Source organism: Castor canadensis, chromosome 3 (genome assembly GCF_047511655.1).
Source record: "Castor canadensis chromosome 3, mCasCan1.hap1v2, whole genome shotgun sequence".
NCBI classification, from domain to species: domain Eukaryota; kingdom Metazoa; phylum Chordata; class Mammalia; order Rodentia; family Castoridae; genus Castor; species Castor canadensis.
The window spans coordinates 92,505,168-92,526,495 of record NC_133388.1 but is presented as its reverse complement, the minus strand read 5'-3'; the positions used below and the strand labels follow the sequence as shown (position 1 = coordinate 92,526,495).

At 32.8% G+C, this 21,328-nt stretch overlaps 1 pseudogene; it reads right to left on the bottom strand.

Moving 5' to 3' along the window:
* Nucleotides 1–977: 977 nt before the first annotated feature.
* LOC109681051 (olfactory receptor 4F17-like) lies at nt 978–1,980 on the bottom strand (annotated as a pseudogene).
* Nucleotides 1,981–21,328: the final 19,348 nt, after the last annotated feature.

Genomic DNA, 21,328 nt, shown 5'->3' with positions numbered 1-21,328 from the left:
TCAGAAGGCAAAAATTCACATGTTTTCCCTCATGTACAGATTATAGACCTAAAACAAATGCAGTAATATTATGGGACATGGGTTGTATACTAAGAGGAGAATACACATGTGAAGAATAGGGAAAGAGAAGGAAACCTAAAACTTGAATGTGGTTGAAGCACTCATCTTAGAGGAGTGAATATAGTAATCTTAACTGGCAGAGGCTACTTTGGGAAGGGGACAAGGAAGTAGTGAATAGGTATGGTAGAGATGAACCAATGTGGGTTGTAATACACCGGTGCATGGAAACAACACTAAGAATCTCTCTGTATAGCTATCTTTATATCAAACTAACAAAAAATCGATTTTTTTTATTTTCTCTTATGTTTTCTCTTTAACAAAATTGAAGACAAGAGGACAGAACAAATTTTGCCCAGAAGCAGGGAAGGAGAAGGTGTAAAAGGGAGGAGAGAACATTGAGGGGGGGTGGCCCAAACAATGTATACACATGTGAGTAAATATAAAAATAATAAAGTAAAAATGAATATTTTGAAAAAGATTAAAATAGTAATATTATACATTTTGATGAAACTTAAATGAAGTTTGAGGGAATGACATTTCACATGCAATATGTTTTAATCAGTTAAGAGAAAATTTTAAAATTTCAGTAATATGATATCTATCAGAATAGACATATGGCTTTGTTGAATTAATTATTTGATTTTGTTTAATGTACTTAAAGACATAGGAGAACTAATTGGATAATCTCCCCTAAAGAAGAATAAAAAGTGTTTGGATTTTAGGAAAGTATTTTATGGTGTTTTATTGGTTTCTTTAGAAATGCCAAAAATCTCTCACTTATATTATCCTTACTTGTATATTCAAAGCCAATAATAACATGTAGATGTAAACTAAACACCCCAAATTCTCAGTCTTTTTATGAGGGTAATATTATTGCCCGTTCAAAGTATTAACATTGAGGCTTTTAGGCCTCAATGTTAAATACTAACACTGGAACCTATATAATAGTTTTGGAATCTATTCATAGCACTTTTAATTTCTTTGTTTCTCAATGTATAAATGGCTGGATTTAGGAGTGGTGTAATAACAGAGTAAAACACAGCAAGAAATTTGTCCACCCAGGTGATGCTGAGGGTCCAAACATAGATGAAGATGCAGGTCCCAAAGAAAAGCACCACCACTGTGATGTGTGCAGTGCATGTAGCAAGAGCCTTAGATGCACCAGTTTTAGAGTTTTGGTGGACAGTAAAGAGAATATGTGTGTAGGATACCAGTAACAGAATAAAGCAGGTCATAGCCAGAACCCCACTGTCACCATTCATTAATATTTCCAACTTAGAAGACTCCATGCAGGCCAGTTTGATTACTAGTGGTATATCACAGAAGAAGTTGTCTATTTCTCTGGGGCCACAGAAAGGCAGCATCAAAATCACAACTAGTTGACTTATGGAATGCAAAAAACCAACGGTCCAGGCAGTCACCACCAGCCCAGTACACCTTTGTAGGCTCATAGTGGTGAAGTAGTGGAGAGGTTTACAGATGGCCACATAGTGGTCATAGGCCATTGCCACCAGAAGCACCATCTCTCCCCCTCCAACAAAATGCACAAATAGGATTTGGGACATGCAAACTCCAAAAAAAATGGTCTTGTTCTCCCTAAGAAAGTCTGTGATCATCTTAGGAGTGGTGACTGAGGAAAGTCACATGTCAACAAAGGACAGGTTGTCCAACAGGAAGTACATGGGGGTATGGAGATGGGGATCAGTAATGATTAAGATCATGATGAAAATATTTCCAGATACAATGATCAGATAAAGCATCATAAAGATCATGAAAAGTAAAACTTGGATATTCCATGAGTCACTAAGTCCCAGAAGCACAAATTCTGACACTACAAACTGATTTTCTTCATCCATTTTATTCAGTGTGTCTTTGAAAATAACCCAGAGAAAATTTCATTCTTCTTTATGACTGAATAACCTTCCATCATGTATAAATACCACATTTTCTTAATCCATTCATCAGTAGTGGGCATCTTGGCTGTTTCTATAGCTTGGCTATTGTGAGGTTATGTGTATTGCTCAGAAGGCCAAAAATCACGTTCTTCCTCATATGCAGATTATAGACCTAAAACAAATGCAGTAATATTATTGGAGATGGGTCACACACTAAAGGGAGACCATGGGAGGGATAGGGAAAGGGAAGGAAACCAAAAGCTTGAATGTGGTTGATATGCTTACTGTATAGGAGCTAATACTGTAATCTTAAACTAGCAGAGGCCACTATGTGAAAGGGACTAGGAAGTAGTAAAGAGGTCTGACAGAGATGAGCAAATATGGATTGAAATACACATGTGCATGGAAACAACACAAGGAATCTCTCTGTATAACTATCTTTATCTAAAACAAGCAAAGACGCTGTTTCTCTTATTATCTTTTAAGTTTTCTGTTCAACAAAACCAGAAAAAAAGAGGGCAGATCAGGTTCTGCCTGGAACCCAGAATGGGAGTTGGGGTGGCCCAAATAATGTATACATATGTAAACAAAGGTAACTAACATGTGTATATGTTAGTAATGGTAACATAAAATTTAAAAAAATAATCTAGAGAGAGGATAGATGAAAAGTTGTTAGGATGAGAAAAAGGACTTGAGTTTTGGAATTTGGTGTTCATACTAAATTTTGACATATTGTTCAGAAACTGAAAAACATTATTGGAGTGGGAATTTTGGCTGAACTTATGTGGTATTACTCCCAAAAGAAAAGCTAGCTGTGACTAGTTTTTCAAGAACCTAGAATGAAATTTATTGGTATGCAAATTATTTAAGTGTGTACTGTCACCTGCCAGGGTTCAGGAAAACAAGGTGGTGGGGGAAACGCTAAAAAATTATTGAGGTGTTGTGTAAAAACTCAGCCACAGAGGTCTAAAAGAAATCATTGAAAAGGAACTTCACAACCATTGCACTAAATTACAAAAATTTTAAGCCACATATTTAGCAAAATGATGGGAAAGCAATATTAAAATCTCATAAAAATGGCTGGATATAACTATATTTTCTTTAACCTCTTCTAGAAAATAGATAAGAGTAATTTTTAGCATATCACTCAAAAATGTGCAACTTTGTAGAGAGGAACTATTAATACATTTATAGTAAATAGCAAGCATAATGATGTGTGTACAAAATCAATAACATAGCATTAATTAAAATCTACAACTAAATGAAATCATTTATTATATAAGTGAATTAGAAAAAAGAATCTGTGGAGGGTCAACTAAGACTGAGATTAACCAAAGTGGAAGGAACTCAGGCTTAGACTCAGTTTTCATTGTATTCTAAATAGAAGCTTATTTTTACTCAAGCTTATTAACAGAAAGCATTTCCCTTTAAATCTGTGAATGGATGCTGTGAAACCTCTAGGCTTTGAAATACTTTCATCTCTGACCATCAAAATTACACAAGTTATCTGCTCATTTATTGCTCTATCATCTCATTATTTTTCTATAAAAATTTTCTAAGAATAAATGTACTCATATGTAGAGAGTACATCTGTGACTATTAATGATGAATGTGTGCATTCAAACTTCATTGGTGGTCAATTATTTACATCTTAACATAATAGGGATTTGGCTTATACTGGTCCTTAAACAAATTGAGAATTCTTCTCAAGCTGCATATTGAAATGATTATTGGCTGTTCCTTTACCCCTTTATTAAATTCTTGCCCTTGGCAGTTATTCATCTTTAAAAAAAATCTCATCTCCTTTAATACACTGAAATCTCCAGAGTAGTACAAAGGACAGCAGGTGAACAATGAAAACCACTCTGCTTCATGAACTTTCCCCTCTTTACACTGGGAACTTAGAACCACAGAGTAAGAAAAAAAAATTCCTAAAGCAATTAGTAAAGATACATTTGCTGTGGGAGGGAGACATATATGATAATCACGTCAATTACAAATAAACATATTCTCTGTAACAGTGAGTTGCTAATTTTTAAAGATAACATACATAACAAAATTATGCTCTTTCAGAAAGTTGAAAAAATATGACATTTGTCTGGAATCTTAATTTCCTATCAATACTAACATTTCTAACAGACATTTTAAATTGTTTCTATCCTTTTGAAATAAGTACCATAGAAGAAAGATAATAATAAAAGTAGAAGTGCAACTGCACTTGAGAGTAATTTGCTAAAAGAAAACTATATAGTTTCAAATGGAAAAATTTGCCATAAGAAATCACAGTGCTTTTAAAATCAGTTTTAACCCTATTTTATTTTGTAATCCTTACATTACTCAATTACTATTAATCCTATATTTAAGGAAAATTTCTGGAATAGTCATAACCTTCTCAGTCTGAGCTCTGGTCTCAGATATCACTTTGTTACTTAGTGAGCTTGTGACCTTGAACCTAATCTATTTCCTCATCTGAAAAAAAGAGAATACAAAATCTGATAGGTATTCAGTGAAGATGAGTAAGAAAATAAATGGTAAGGAGTTCCACATTTTTGGTACAGCGAGTGTTTAACTGTTAGTTATTTTCTGTCTCTACTCTTTAAGATAAATCATTTTAATTTCATTTATTTTAAGTATCATATCATTGTTGTCCTGGGGATACATTGTGACACTTTAAAAAGTGCTTACCATATAGATTAGTGAAATTCAACTCCTCCATCATTCCCTTTTATCTCCTCCTCCCTTTTTAGAATAATTTCAACAGGTCTCATTTTCATATTTTCATACATGAGAACATAATATTTCCACCATATTTACCCTAAGGGTACAGTTTCCAAAGCTTTTTGCAAAAAAAAAAAAAACATAATGTACACACAATTTCTGCCATCAAAATATATACAATCACTTGTTATTTACATTTTCTCTAAATTAACACAAACATACTTAGCAAATTCATTGTATGTACAGATGCACAGAACATATCAAACATGTTTCTTATTTTTCAGGCACATAATTTTTTTTCACTTTTCATTTTTACTCTAACCTATGAAGGGTTATTAATACTTCAAGAGGAACCATGAAAGACAATTGAGAATTTACTAAAAATGTTTTTGGAATTCCTACCTTCAACTTAGAGACAACTTTCACAAACTGAAAAATTAGGGAAAGTAGACAAATTGAATCATTCTTTTAGGAAGAATTAAATAAAGCAACATAGTGCCCTCCAAGATAATAAGTTAGGCACAAAAAGATAAAAAGTTATATGTTCTCACTTCAATGTGAAATCTGAAATAGTAAACTAGTAGAAGTAGAATGGTGATCACAAAGCTGTTGTTGAGAGAGGCAATAAAGATTCATTTAGTCAGGAAAAATTAGGGAGTTTGATGCATGACACAGCTTATGAGTTATAAATTAAAATGTATTACAAATTTTAAAATTAGCAAAAGTACAAATTTTAAATGTCACAATAGCCAAGTTATGGAAACAGCCAAGATGCCCCACCACTGACAAATGGATTAAGAAAATGTGGTATCTATACACAATGGGATTTTATGCAGCCATGAAGAAGAACGAAATGTTATCATTCGCTGGTAAATGGATGGAATTGGAGAACATCATGAGTGAGGTTAGCCTGGCCCAAAAGAAAAAAAATCATATGTTCTCCCTCATATGTGGACATTAGATCAAGGGCAAACACAACAAGGGGATTGGACTATGAGCACATGATAAAAGCGAGAGCACACAAGGAAGGGGTGAGGATAGGTAAGACACCTAAAAAACTAGCTAGCATTTGTTGCCCTTAACACAGAGAAACTAAAGCAGATACCTTAAAAGCAACTGAGGCCAATAGGAGAAGGGGACCAGGAACTAGAGAAAAGGTTAGATCAAAAAGAATTAACCTAGAAGGTAACACCCATGCACAGGAAATCAATGTGAGTCAATGCCCTGTATAGCTATCCTTATCTCAACCAGCAAAAACCCTTGTTCCTTCCTATTATTGCTTCTACTCTCTCTACAACAAAATTAGAAATAAGGGCAAAATAGTTTCTGATGGGTATTGGGGGGGAGAGGAAAGGGGCAGAGTGGGTGGCAAGGGAGGGGTGGGGGCAAGGGGGAGAAATGAACCAAGCCTTGTATGCACATATGAATAATAAAAGAAAAAGGAAAAAAAATAAATAAAAAATAAAAATTAGCAAAAGTACAAATTTTAAATGTCTCACTGGTAATTCTGCTAAATAATTTAGGCAATGGGCTTGTTTTCAGCTTAATTCAATCAATCTATATAATAAACATATACCAAAACATCAGATTTTAACCCTTAAATATACGCAAATATTATTTGCAATTTAAAATAACAGAAAATAAATTTTGATCCCCCTTATGAACAATATTGTTCAATAAAGATTATTTTCCATAGTAACAATGCTAAAAATGGTGAGATTCTCAATATTTACATTTTGCAAAGAGAAGTTTGTCCTCAGAGAACCTAGTGGATTATCCAAGATATACATTGGGTGAGAGACACAGGGAGAAATGACAAATTCCCCACAAGTCCTTCATTTGATCTTCCACTTTTTCTCAGGTTATGAGTTTTAATCCCACTTGCATACTAATATCACTTTGTATTGTAACCTTTTTTACTTCTATTTCTTTGTTAAAAGTCAACTTGATACACAAGGCTTCCTCTTATATTAAAAATGTCATTTATTTATATTGGACACACCAGTTGAACAAGGATAATTGGAAGCTATTTATCAAAGAACTGTGATCTCTCTACAAAGACCTGAGAGAATCTCTACTGTGGAATGTGCACTATTATTGAAGCTATTGAAATTCCAAAAAGACTAGGGCAAGAGGAGAAAACCTGTGAAGTGTTTTATGAAAACATCAGACTCTAAACCACTGTTCTCAAATTCAAGATTGATTTCACTCAAAGGCATGACCAAAACACACACATGGAATTTATTAAAAATAATCTTGAAGAAATCCACAGAGAACATGAAGTGACTTGCTCAAAAAGAGTTTTCCATAAAATGAGATTCTCCTGGACTTCACTTTGAATGTATGTTGAGATGACATCCATGCCAAGTATAGACTCTATCTGTGGGTGTCCTTTCCCTCATCCTGACACATATTCACCATCTGAAGTGGTCCCATGGGTTACATTATCCTGACATTGTTCTGTTCAGGACAGAAAAAGGATCATGGAATTTATTTTACCTTGAACATCTCCTGGGAATTTCTTTGTTAATACTGGTACCAAGTTTTGCATATATTCATAAACAAAACAAGGAAACAGGAGAAACTTCATATAAATCAGCTAAGTGTTAAAAATTAGTGAAATTAAAACACAATTATTCCTATTAAGTAATAATGATATCATCTGCAAACATGACATGATTCTTGATCTATTATAATTACACTCAATTACACTTTAATTCCAGTTGCAAGAGAAAACATGTAAAATTTAATATATGATCAGCCACACAAACCCTGATATGTACGAAGAGTCCTGTGTGTCACTACATTGTTGATACAGGCAGATACAACTTGGTAGGTTCACTAATCTGTTTTGATATTGCCTGTGATTAGCTGATATACTGATAATTATGCCTTGTCTGTCAAACTATCAAGTTATTTCCAGATTTTTAAAAAGCAATTAATCATGATAGGTTAAGATCCATTTATTTTGACCTCCGAGATGTTTTTTTAGCCTTGATTTTTGTTCAGTTGGCACATAATAATAAAGCTATACTTAAAGTGTAAAATTTTATAAGTTTTGATACATGTACAAAACCATGAAAGGATGACCATAGTCAAACTAGTGATCATATGCTTCAGTCCCCAAAGTTCCCCTGTCTCTTGATAACCCTTCCTTACAGTCCCTCCTCAGAAAACCATTAATCTCTGTTCTGTGATAATTTACTGTTCACATTTTCTAGAATTTATATAAATAGAATCAAGTATTATGCACTCTTTAAAAAATTTTGTTCATGTTAATTCATTCACTATGATATTTTTGGTGTTATTGTGCTTGTTAATAGTGCTTCACTTTTTGCTACTGAGTAGTATTCCATTATTCTTATATACCACAGTTTGCTTACCTCTTCATCTGCTGAGGGGAATTTAGTTTGCTTTGGGGTTCTTAAAATATAACTCCTATGTGCATATGTACACATGTTTGTGTGATTTGAACAGCTGAAATTTATTGAGACTTGTTGTCTGACAGATTAAAGTCTGACTTGAAAAATATTCTATAAATTATTGAGAGAGGGTTATTGAAGTTTTTGATTACATTTTCATATCTTTTCTTATGCTGTCAGATTTTAGTTTATATACTCTAAGCCTCTATTCGTTAGGGACATAAACAGCTATTATTCTATATAATTTTAATTGATCCTTTTTTCAATATGTAATGATATTTATTGCTGGAAATATTCTTTGTGCCAAAACATTTTGCATGTTAGTACGAGTTACTGAAGTGTTCTTTTTATTTACATTAGTATAATATACATTTCCATCTTTTATTATATTTAAAGACTATAGTTTAGAGCACCTTTAGGTTGACAGTAAACTTGAGATGAAACTGCATAGTTTCAACAAACTTTTTCTAGGGAGCCATTCTTGTATCCAAGATCATCAAAATTTCCTCCTGTATAATCCACATGAAATTTTATAGATTTTTGGAAGGAAACTAAGAAGAAGAATATGGTTCATATACTCTCCATATAAGAATAAGTACAGAATTATTAAACCAACTGAAACCACCATAAGAAAGGGACTAAGGTACAATGAAGAGTATGAAGATATAAACCAATTGGGGTTATAATACATGTATACATACAAATAACAGATGGTAACTCCCTGTGTAGACACCTTTATCTCAAACAAGCAAAAATGACATTTTTTTATTTTTTCCTGTATAAAATCAGGGAATAGGAGAGTGGAACAGTTCCTGTGGTAGTGGTGGGGTGGGAGGGATAGCACCAGTGTGGGGGGGAGGTGGCTGAGAAAGAGGGTAAGAGGGTGAATGTGGTACAAAAATGTGTACACATGTATATAAATGCAAAAATTATAGCTTTTGAAACTATTCCAGGAGTGGAGGAGGGATAAAAAAGAGTGGTGGAGGGGTGAATTCAAGTATGATATAGTTGATACAGTATAAGAACTTTTATAAATGCCACAATGTATCCTCACCCAACATAACAATAAAATATAAAAAAAGAAATTTTATAGATTTTTGTATATTTATGTCTAAGATAAATTTTAAATTCTTTTTTGTGAGGAGTAGAAATTTTGTGCTTAGATTCATTTTTTTGCAAGTGACATCCACTTGTAACATTACCACTCATTGAGTAAGGTGTCTTTTTTTATGCTATATTGACTTTGCTCTTTTGCTAAGTATCAACTGACTATATTTATGCAACCATGTTTTCCAGACCTTCTATTCCATTCTGTTGATATGTTCAATTCTTTTAACAAAACCACAGTCTCCCTTATTGTAGCTAGGTAATGTTAGTCCTACAATTTGTTCTTTTTAATCAGCCTTTTAGTTTTATACTATTCTGTCTTCATAATTTAAATATGTTTCTAACAAAGTAGATGGTTGGTTAAATATTCATGAGAGATACTGTTTGAATTTTTCTTGTTTTGTAAAATTAAGTATCAGGGTAAATTTTCCCCCAAAGACTAAATCAGAAATTTTGCCTTACTCTTTTATTTTCTGGAAAAATTGGTCAATTTTTCTTTAATTATTTCATAGGATTGTTTGTTAAAGTAATAAGATCCTATAATTTTTCTGGTCTGATTTTTTTTAATTGCAATTTAAATATCTTGCTTTTTAATATATCTCTAGAATTTCTACCCTTTCTAATGTTTGTTTTCTTTTTATGTCATTTGCCCATTCCATGGCTATGTTATTAGCTTTTTGTTCATAGGGTTCCTTTATAATACTTATTAAGAGTTGTTAGAAACATTCCCACTGAGATCTTGATTATTTTCAACAATAGAACCTTAACCTGAAATTTTCATATTGTACTTCAAATAAAATCATTTCCCCTTCATCAGGGTTAAGTAAATTCTGTGAGTTTGGTCTGTTGTGTATACCTGGGATGAATCTCAACAACATGGCACCAAAGCCAAAAGTTGAGAGGACAGGCATTAATTATCATACTCTGCCTTGAATCCATCTGGACTTAGAATTTTTGTGGCCCAGTGCTGTAACTGACAGTGTTAATGGGAGCTATGTGTCTTTATTCTCTACCTTATCTGTCTTTTCAAGAACTGTCATAATGCATGTCTGGGAAAAAAGGAACAGAGTCTGCCTTTGAATATCACAAATTCCCACTATTTTTACTGAGATACAGTGTATTGTTTTGACTAAGTGCTTCTCAACTTATACCATCTGATTTTGCTCCTGAAACATTAATGGGTTTCTCTTTTTTCAGTTGGAAAATTTTGTCCAGATTTATGGGTGGTTTTCTGGGGAAAATTACTCTTCAAAACTTCTTACTAAGAAACTTTGAAAGTCTCACATCAGTTTACTACTTACAGGAGTCCAGTTCATTTATTCACCACAATTTATTTATCCGTTTGAGTGGTTTCAAGAATTAAAAATTAGGACCTGTGCTCCCATAGACATTTGGAAGGACTTGGTATGGAGCAGATGCAATAAGCAGTTCCTTTTAGAATGCGATAGCACGAGGGTCAATTTCTATGAGTCTAGCATTGAAGATAGAACCTTGAATCTGCAGCTGCAGTACTTAATTTTCTAATTATACAAATTAAACTTTTTTCATAATTAATTTCTCCTGTTGTTCAATGCTGATAAATCTCACTGGGGTATAATCAAATGATACCTGGAAAACTTATGAAAAGTCAAAAATCTGTGTACCTCCTTCCTATTTCCTCTTCCTTGGCTTCTTTGTATCCCATTTCTACTCATAATTTTCACATCCTTAAGCACACCATTTCTTTAGGGGTTTGATCTCATCCAGTTTTCATAGAAGAAAGAAGTCAATGAACTTCCTCATTACTGAAAATAATCCAATGTACTAGTATTCGTATTTTGGTATATTTCAATAATTTATGCTTACAAATGAAATGGTTTTAATATTAATATAATGATAAAGGTAGTGAAATAATTTATAATATGGCAAACTAAAGAGTGATGGTTGCAGAGGGCAAATTCCCTGGGCCCTACTGAGTGAGGCCAAATGTGCACCTTTACTCATGGTCTACACACAAATATGTTTTTCATGGCAGAGGACAAGGATCTATATCCTCAAATTGTCTGAATCCTGACCTCTTGGGTAAAAGAGTTGTTTCAAACCTCTAGATTATGTTTTACTCTCTGATAGTTGTTGTGGCTGATCTAAAAAAAATCTCTGATCTCAGTACTATAGCTATATTTTATGGTATTGATATTTTGGCTGGGAGGAGAATGGTGTAAGTATTGAAGAGTGTGCATATTTAGTAGATTAAGTGCATTTTATGATACTTCTGTTGCAGCCATTTTTCTTAATCACAAGCTGATTTTCTCTGTTGAATGAGAATTTTTTTTCTCTCAATGGCAATATGGAAGTAACCATTGATGAATTTGAAATTCGTTATAGATGAATTATAGGATAACTTGTACAGTAAATAGACTTATTTAGACATTTTATTTCTAAATTTTCCCATTTATTAATGTGATATAAAACAATTCTTATGTTATTCAGATAATTTTTCTCCATTTTTTGAGTGTGTAAAATTATTTTCTATATTGTTAACAAAAACGACATGGTAGCTTTCACAGAGTGAAATTTCTCCTCTAAGATGTTAATGTCTTCCATTTAGGACTTGAAAGACTACAATTAATCTCCTGGTAAGCATTAACAGTGGATAGTGTTTGGGGAAAGTTCAGTGTTTTGAAATACATTTGAAATTTGTGGCCAGGCTGCTTTTTTAAGTTTGTCTACTATATGAAGAAATCTGATAACACTTGGAGAAGAGGTTTTATTGTAAAGCACAGAAGCTAGCAAAGAAACAAAGAGAAGTAGGTAATTTTTTAAAAATGCTTGAAAGAGAAAAGTTGTATCTCCAGAAAAGATCCTAATAAGAGGAGATACTTGATTTATTAATTGAGAACTCAAATTAACTGTTATAAATATGTTTATTGAACTCATAAAAACAATGTAGCAAAAATATTTCTACAGGGTAATAGAAAATATAAAAAGTACTCATCATGTGTTATGTAGTTGAAAATAAAACAGTTAAGAGAAATTAAATAGAGGGTTTTAAATTTGGACCAGATAAAGTTGATGAAAGGATCAACATGTTTGAAGACAGATCATTGGAAAGTAATTCAATGTCAGTAGTGTAAACAAAACGGAAAGAAAAGAGTTAATATTTCTTTTTTAAAGTTTGTTTTGCAAAGGCTCATGACAGTCCTTTTTTTTTCTTTTTGGGGGTAGTTAGGTTTGAACTCAGGGCCTCTTCATTGCTAAGCAGGCACTCTACCACTTGAGAAACTATGTCAGCCCAAAAAGAGTTAATATTTCTTAAGGAACTTACAAGACACCAATTCACAAAGAATGATTAGGGTACCAGAAAACAAAGAGAGATAGGGAAAGAAAGTGTATTCATAGAAATAATGACAGAAAAGCTTCCAAACCTGAAGAAATATAGAAATGCAAAGTGGCCAGGGTCCCCAAAGTACACAATAAAATGAATCAAAATGACTCACATTGAGATAAATTATGATGATATTATATAAAGTTAATGACAAAGATAGAATTTTATACATAGCAACGGAAAGGTCACCTGTTTCATAAAATATCACTGCCTAAGACTATCAGCTTGTTTCTCAATAGAAACTTTGCAGAACAGAAAGAGGTTGGAAGATTATTCAATATCTGAAAAAAAATGCTATAAGATTTAAGATCACATCTTGATTGAAATCTTAACATATTAGGTATAGTGGGAAGATGCTCAACATAATAAAGGTATAGATAATGAACCTACAGCTAACATCATGCTGAATGTAGAAATGCTAAAGTCTATTCCCATAATATCTGGAACACGAAAAGGATGTTAGAATGGGTGTGTACTGAGTGTTAGAGCCCCTGCATAGCATGTTTGAAGCCCTGGGCTTGATCCATAACACAGGAAGAAAACTCCAAATGATGAAAAATGAATGTCCTCTTTAACCACTCTTACTCAACACAGTGCTGGAAGTCTTATCCACTGCAATTATGCAAGAGAAATTAAATGTGTACAGATAATAATAGAAGAAGTTAACTTATCTGTGTTTTCAGATGGTATGGATAAATGTATAGATTAACCTAGAGATTCTACTACATGATTAGAATTGATAAACTAATTGAGTAAAGTTGCAGGATACCAAACTAACAGTAGATAGTTGGTAGCATTTTTATGCTCATGTATCAAAATTTCTGACAAAGAAATTGTTAAAGAATACTATTCACAATAACTGCAAAATGTAACAAAGGAAGAGAAAGACCACTGAACTGAAAAATTACAAAAAGTATGATAAAATAAATTGAAGAAATATACACAAAAAGACAAAGGACTATGTTCATGGATTGGAAGTATTTTTTAAAATATTCATACTACTAAAAGTGACTTATACAGTCAATGCTGTCACCTTCAAAATACCAATGATATTCTTTACAGAACTATAAAAATGCACAAATTCATATAGAAGCAGAAAATACCCTGAGTAGCTAAAGTATTATTAAGCAAAGAGAACAAAGCTGGACGTATCACACATCCCAACTTTACAATATTCTACAGGTTTACTTATAATCAAATTACATGTTTTTGGCATAAAAACAAACACACAAATCAATAGAACAAAATAGATTGCTCAGAAATAAGCCGATGCAATTGTCAACTAAATTTTCAACAAAAGTTCTAAAACATACCTTGCAGAAAGGACAGTTTTATTGATAAATAACACTGAGAAACTGGATATTAACATGCAGAGGATTGAAACTTTACCCTTAACCCTCAGTAGAAGAAAAAAATAGCAGTGTATGGTGGTACAAAACACTAACCTTAGTTACTCAGGTGGAGGAAGCAGGAAGAACATGACTTTGAGGCAAGTCCAGACAAAGTGAATAAGAACCTATCTCAAAAACAAAACACAAACAAAATGGTTGGTGATATGGCTCAAGGGGTAGAGTGATTGCCTAGAGTGTGTGAGGTCCTTGGTTCAATCCCTAGTATCAAAAAAAAATCAATGACATAAGTGTTTAAATGTGAGACCTAAAATTATGAATCTATAAGAAGAAAATGTAAGGGAAATAATTTAAGACATCAATATGGACAAGTTTTTTACTAATGACTCCAAAACCACAGACAACAAAAGAAAAGATAGACAAATGAGATTACACATAACTGAGAAGTTTCTCTTATTTTTGGCAATACTGGAGTTTGAACTCAGGGTCTCATGCTTCCTATGCAGGTATTCAACCACTTGAGCCATTCCCCTAGCCCTACTGAGAAGTTTCCTCAGCAAATGATTCAATCATAAAAAAAGGACCAACCTGCAGAAGTACAAAAATATGTTTGTAAACTACAAACATATTGATGAGAGGTAAATTTCTAGACTATATGAGGAACTCCAAAAGTTCAACAGCACAATGTAAATGCCTTAATTTAAAAATGGACATGGAAAACTAATATCAACTCTCCTTAAATTTTTCTATGAAATAGAAAGGGAAGGAATGCTGCCTAACTCATTCTATGCAGCCAGTATTACACTCATCCCAAAACCAGACAAAGACACTTCCAAAAAGGAGAACTCTGGGCCAATCAATCTCCTTAATGAACATTGATGCAAAAATCCTTAGTAAAATAATGGCAAACCAAATCCAACAAAATCAAAGAGGGCAGAACAGGTTCTGCCTGGAAGTGAGTGGGGTGGAAGGGATAGGAAGGAGGCAGGGGAAGGGTGGGGGGGCAGGTTAGAGAAATGACCCAAACAATGTATTCACATATGAGTAAATAAAAAAATAAATAAATAAAATAAAAATGGACATTTGACTTAACTATACATTCATCACTAGTCATCAGGGGAATGCAAGTCATCTCACTGCAATAATAATGGCAATTATCAAAAAGGCAAAAGGTAGCAAGTTCCAGTTTTGACACAATGCAAGTAAAAATAGTAATTACTAAAGCATTATGGAAAACAGGAGGTTCCTCAAAAAATTAAAATCAGGACTACCAGCAATCCTACTACTTGGCATATATTCAGTGTAAATCAGTATGAGAAGAGATAGCTATATTCCCATGTTCATTTCAGAATTACTCACAAAAGCCAAGAAAAGGAAATAACTGAAGCGCCAACTAACTGATGAATACATAAAGAAAACATGGGACATCTGCACCATGGAATATTATTCAACAATAAGAAAGAATGAAATTCTGTCATTTACAACAAATTGGATGAAATTGGAGATCATTAAGTGAAATAGGACAAGCACAAAAAGACAAGTCCTCTTATCTCATTCTTTCTTGGAATCTAAAAGAGTTGATCCATAGAAGTTGAGAGAAGAACGATGGTTTCCAGAGTTTGGGGAAAGTAGGTAAAAAGAAGAAACAGGGTTGAATTGATCTATTTATTCTTAATTATAAGTAAGTAAGAAGTTTTGTTACACAAAAGAACAGAAGAGTAATTATAAACAACAGTAATTTATTGTACATTTCAAAAATCTAGAAGAAAATATTTAGAAAGTTTTCATATGAAGAAATGACTAATGTTTAAGGAGACAAATATAGATATTTTGGATTAAAATCATAAAACATACACATTTATTGAAGAATTACATAATAGTCTGCTAACATATAGCAGCAAATTATTTTTATTTAAAGCTCTGGTATGATATTTCAGGTTAAGGTGTTTAGAGATAATAATTGTGTGCTGCTTATTGTGAACATTACAGAAAAGCATTTATAATGTTTTTACCATAGAAGAACTATATGTTAGAGGAGACATAGATATTGATTTCAACATTATATATATATCAATGTATGATATGGTACCTATTCTGTATTGGCAACAAAGCCAGCTGATGGGCTTGAGGGGAAGTTATCTAATCCTGAGAGCTCTGATAAATTGTTGGATTATTTCTTTAATGCATTCATAATATGATGTGGGGATTAATTGGAAGAAGTAGTTCATTGAAGAAATGCTCAGAAAAAATGTATCATATCCTGGCTTTGCTTTTTGACTGCTTCTCCCACCATATAACCCTGCTGTCAAGTTCTCCTTCACCATAAGCTCTTATCAATGGAGTAAGTGAACTCCAGTTTCAGTGGACTGAAACATCTGAATCCATGATCCAAAATGAATCTTTACTCACACTTTAAGATGTTTCTGTCAAATATTTGTCACAGTGATGAAATTTGTCTAGTACAATATTACATTAGCAAGTATAATTTCAAAAAATATGTGTCAAGGAAAATCAATGTATAACAGTCCTAAGCAAACAAAAATGTCATTTTTTCTTTTACAAAACCAGAGAACAGAGAAGGCAGAAAAGGTCCTGTCTGTGGGGTTGGTACTAGTGTGGGGGAAAGATGTGGGGAAAGGGTGTGAGAAGGTGAATATGGTGCAAACACTGTGTACACATGTATGTAGGAAAAATTAGACCTGTTGAAACAATTCCAGAAATGGAGAGAGGGAGGATAAAGGAAAATTACAGAGGGGGTGAATTCAAGTATATTATATTGTGAGAACTTTTCTAAATGTCACAATGTACTCCCAGCACAACAATAATAAAAGAAAAAGAAAAAGATAAATATATAAAATTCCTAAACAAGTGACAAAAAATGTGGTTTTTATATACAGTGGAACTTTATTCTGCCACAAAGAAAAATGAAATTTTGTTGTTTGCAGGTAAGTGGATGGAACTGGAAAACATCATCTTTGGTGAAATTAGCCAGGTTCAGAAGGCCAGACCCACAGGTTTTCTCCATATGTGGAATACAGGCCCAATTCAAATATAAGCAATATTATGAAAAACAGGTCACACTAAGGGAAGGTTACATACAAGAGAGGGAGAGTAAAAGAAGGAAGTTAAGAAGGTGATTGTGGTTGACACGTTTTCTAAGCTAGAATGAATATACAATTTTTAAGCCTGTTGAAATCAACATTAGAAGGGGACTAAGGTAGAAAGAAGCAAAATAGAGGAGATGAGCCAATTAGGGTTATAATACATATATACGTGGAAATGTCATATGAAAACTCCCTGTATAGCTATCTTAAACAAACAAAATGTCATTTTTTCTTTTACAATATTAAAGAATAGAAAGGTTGAACAGGGTCATTTTGAGGGGTGGCATGTGGTTCCAGTTGGAGGTGAAAGCATGTAAGGAAGGTGTGGGAGGGTGAATATAGTGCAAATATTGTGAACACATGCATGTAAATGGAATAGGGAGGGGAGGGTAAAGAGAATGATGGAGGAGATTAATTCAAGTAAGATATATTTGATATATAGTAAGAACTTTTATAAATGACACAATACATCCTCAGCACATCAAATTAAAAAAAAGGAATAAAAAACTGAAAATGGACCTCCAAATATGGGATTCTGAAATAACTAGTTCTTGTTCTTAAGACTAAAAGCAGTGTGAAGCTCCCACCAATTTGAAATGGGGCTCTTATAATCCTATTACTAGTGATCAACAGTGTCATTTTTAATAGTGCTGATTTTATCAAAGTACCAGCCAAAGCAAGTGACAATCTTACATGACCATTGATGTATTATTGGGAATTATAATGTGTGTAGTAAGTACATGAGGAGTTCATTGAGGTGTATTGAAAAAATGAAAAGCTCAGATTGTTTTTTCTATTCTGGAGATTGAACCCAGTGCCTTTGCACTTAGGAAAGTGTCCTACTACTGAAGTTCAAGCCCAGCCCCAAGCTCAAATCATTAAGCATTCTTTTCAGGTTATGGTTTAAGGATCAGAAAAACATATGACAGTCTTTATATAACATACTGTTATTGTGGTGACAGAAACAACCTGGCTAATATCATCCTTGAAGGTTAATTTTGTATATTCCAGCATAATAGGTTGTCTTGTGAAACTTGTGAAATTAAGGGGTTTGCTTAGAAAGGAATGCAACATATTTGTAATTAAGTATGCACACAGGCCTTGATACTTCTAAGTTTGTATAATTGTTTTGTTTGTTGGTTTCTAGGGTTTCTAGGTGTTGTACCTAGGTTAGAGTAGGATATTTTTCAGCCAATTTTCTTTTCCTCCAAGTTGTACTTATATCCTTAAGCACAAGAATTACAACCCTTGTGGATCCATGTGTAGCTTTCTGTGATGTTTTCGTATTTTCCCATATTCTTCCACAAAACTCCCAGCAAATGGAAATAAGTTTGCAGATCATGAGATGACTGCAGACTTACAAAGGTTTTTTTTCAATGGTTCTCTTTATGAAAATGCTCTTGACTTCTTTTTCTTGTACCTACCAGTATCATGGCACTTACAACACCCTCTTGATGTTCAACAATGATTTCCACAATGTCCTTAGGAATAAAATTCTCCATGCTGTGTTTCATGTGCCAAATGAGCAAAGCCACCTCAGGCAAAGCTGCAGAACTATTTATCTTTAAAATCTTTCCCTTTTTCTGGTCAGATACTCTGTGACGCTGTACAGGAGAGGATCTTAATTATAGTATTCACCATCTTCATCAAGATACTCTACATTCCTTTTTTTTCTTTAGGTTAATTCTTTTAAGAATAGTAATAGCCTTAAAACTGTGAGATTCTTAATATTTGTATTTTACAGAGAAACTTTTACTTAGGAATTTAATAGATTGCCTGTATGTACAGTGGGTGAAATAGAGTGAAAATTCAAGTTGTTCAAAATAACATAAGATGCCTTCCTTTGATCTTATGTTATCATTTTTGGTTATGTTTCTGTACTAACCAATTTTAATATTCTAACATCATTTTGCTTCTATCTCTATGCAAAAATTCATTTTACAGGCAATGCTCTGTATGACATGAAGCATTGTTCTCTAAAATGAGAGATCATTTAAATAACAACAGTAGGAGACTTCTCAGATCTAGTAGCCATCAAAGAACCTTGATTCTGATGAAGACCTGAGAGCACCTATGAAGCAGTGCATGATAGTGCTATGCGTATTTTTGTAGAAATCACAGTAAGAGTAGTATAAAAGGAGAAAATAGATGAATTGGTTTGGGGAAATTTTAGAAGCTGAACAAGCCATTCTCATTGCCAAGTATAATAGATATGTGAGAAACAGACATACAAGTATTTTGTTTATTATTATTAGAGAACCAGAGAAAGAATAAGCTTGCTAAAGACAGATTTGTTTCTGAAGGTAGAATTTATTTTAGTCTGTTTTTCAGAAGTGTGCTTGAGTTGACAACCATTACTGGATGGAGACACTATCTCTGAAAGTCCTTTCCCTCAGCCTGGCATTTGTTTACCACCTGAAGCAGTCACTTGAGTAAAATTGCCTATTCTGCACTCTAGACAAAACAAGTCATAAAAATAATTTACCTTGGGAATCTCTTGGGGCCTGCTTTGCTAACAGTGATATGAAGTGTTGCATACTCTGGAAGTCATAACAGGGAGACCATAAAAATCTCAAATAAATCAACCTGGCATTAAAAAATAGTGGGTTCAAGATTCTGCTTCATTTGCAAGATCCAACACTGACCAATATTACATATGACAACAAATATCCTGACATCAGTGGTACAGCCAAATACATTTCAAAGTTGTCTCAATGGGTTGGCAATACTGGTCAGTTGAATTAAAAGCAAACAAATGTTAGTTTAAAATACATTTATTTTGACCTCTTAAATTTTAAAAATTTATCATGAGACAATTGACATAAATTAAATTTCATTTATTTTAAAATTTATAATTGATGAATTCTTATGTATATATACACACAATCATGAAAACATCTCTACACTAAACCTAAGGAACATGTAGATGCCTCAGTCCCCAAAACTCATTTCTCCTAAACCTCTTCGTACACTCTGCAGACAGCCTCCTTCCCAAACAATCTTTAATATGTGTTATAATTCTATTTGTTAGTTCACATTTTCTATAAACATAGAAATATTGTTTTACATAAATAGTATCAAGTATTATGTACTCTTTTTTGTGTGGCATCTATAATTTAATATACTGTCTCCCATATTTATCATGCTGTTTTTATAAAATCTGCATTCTTTTTGTTGCTGAGTTTTATTCCATTTTATGTATTTACCATAATATGGTTTTTGAATAATCTGATGAGGGACATTAAGTTACTTCCATTTTTGGCTATTAAAATAAAGCTGTAAAGAATATTTATATATAAATTTCTGTATGACTTTAACATTTATAATTTTGAGATTTATCTTAAGATCCAACTTGTCATAGACTTTCTCTGCATTTGAAAAATAAGGAGTAGGGCTGGGAAGTAGCTCAGTGGTACAGTGCTTGCTTAGCATGCACAAGGCCCTGGGTTTGATCCCAGTACCAAAAAAAAAAAAAAAAGAAAAGAAAATTAAGGAGCATACTTAGGCTTTTGGTCAAAGTATTCCATGATACCAGTTAATTCCAACAGGTTCATGGTGCTCCTCTATGCTCTTCTGATTCATGATATACATCTCCAATGAAATTTTTACCATCTTCTATTAATTTTTCAGTGAGGAATTGAAATATTTGATTACATTTTTTTCATTTATTTCTCCATATACTTCTTTCAGAATTTGGCTCACATATGTTAATTCTGTAATTAAGGGTATAGATAATTTAAATTGTTTTGTCCTCCTGATTTAATGACACCCTCTCATTACAAATGATTTTACTTATTGCTGCAGATTATTTACAAAGAAATATGTTACACCTATTATAAAAGTAGCCACTGAAAGTTTTTTTAATCTGGTTCACATTATATATATCATTTTGTAAAATAAAATGTTTTAAAATATAATTTATTTTTACTAAGTTAATGAAACCCAAAGGAGAATTATGTTTACTGTTATTCCTCATGTACTTTAACACTTATTTCACCTTTTTTGATTTTTCCTTTCCTTTTTCCCATTATTACTTGGTAGAATTTTGTGTTAAGGAAAAATATTGATTGAACTTTGTTTTGACAAAATATAAGTGAAAATTTTGAGGAGAATTGTCAATGCAATAGAAACACATTTTTTGAAAATGAAATTAGGAAAAATATTTTGAAAAAAAACTACATTAAGATGCTCTCCATTGTAATGGATGTGTGCCTTTGTTAAAATAAATTAAGATCTCAAAAAGGCAGAAGGCATAGGAAAGACTGATAGATAATTACTTGATTATGAAGAATCTATAGTATTTTAGGCA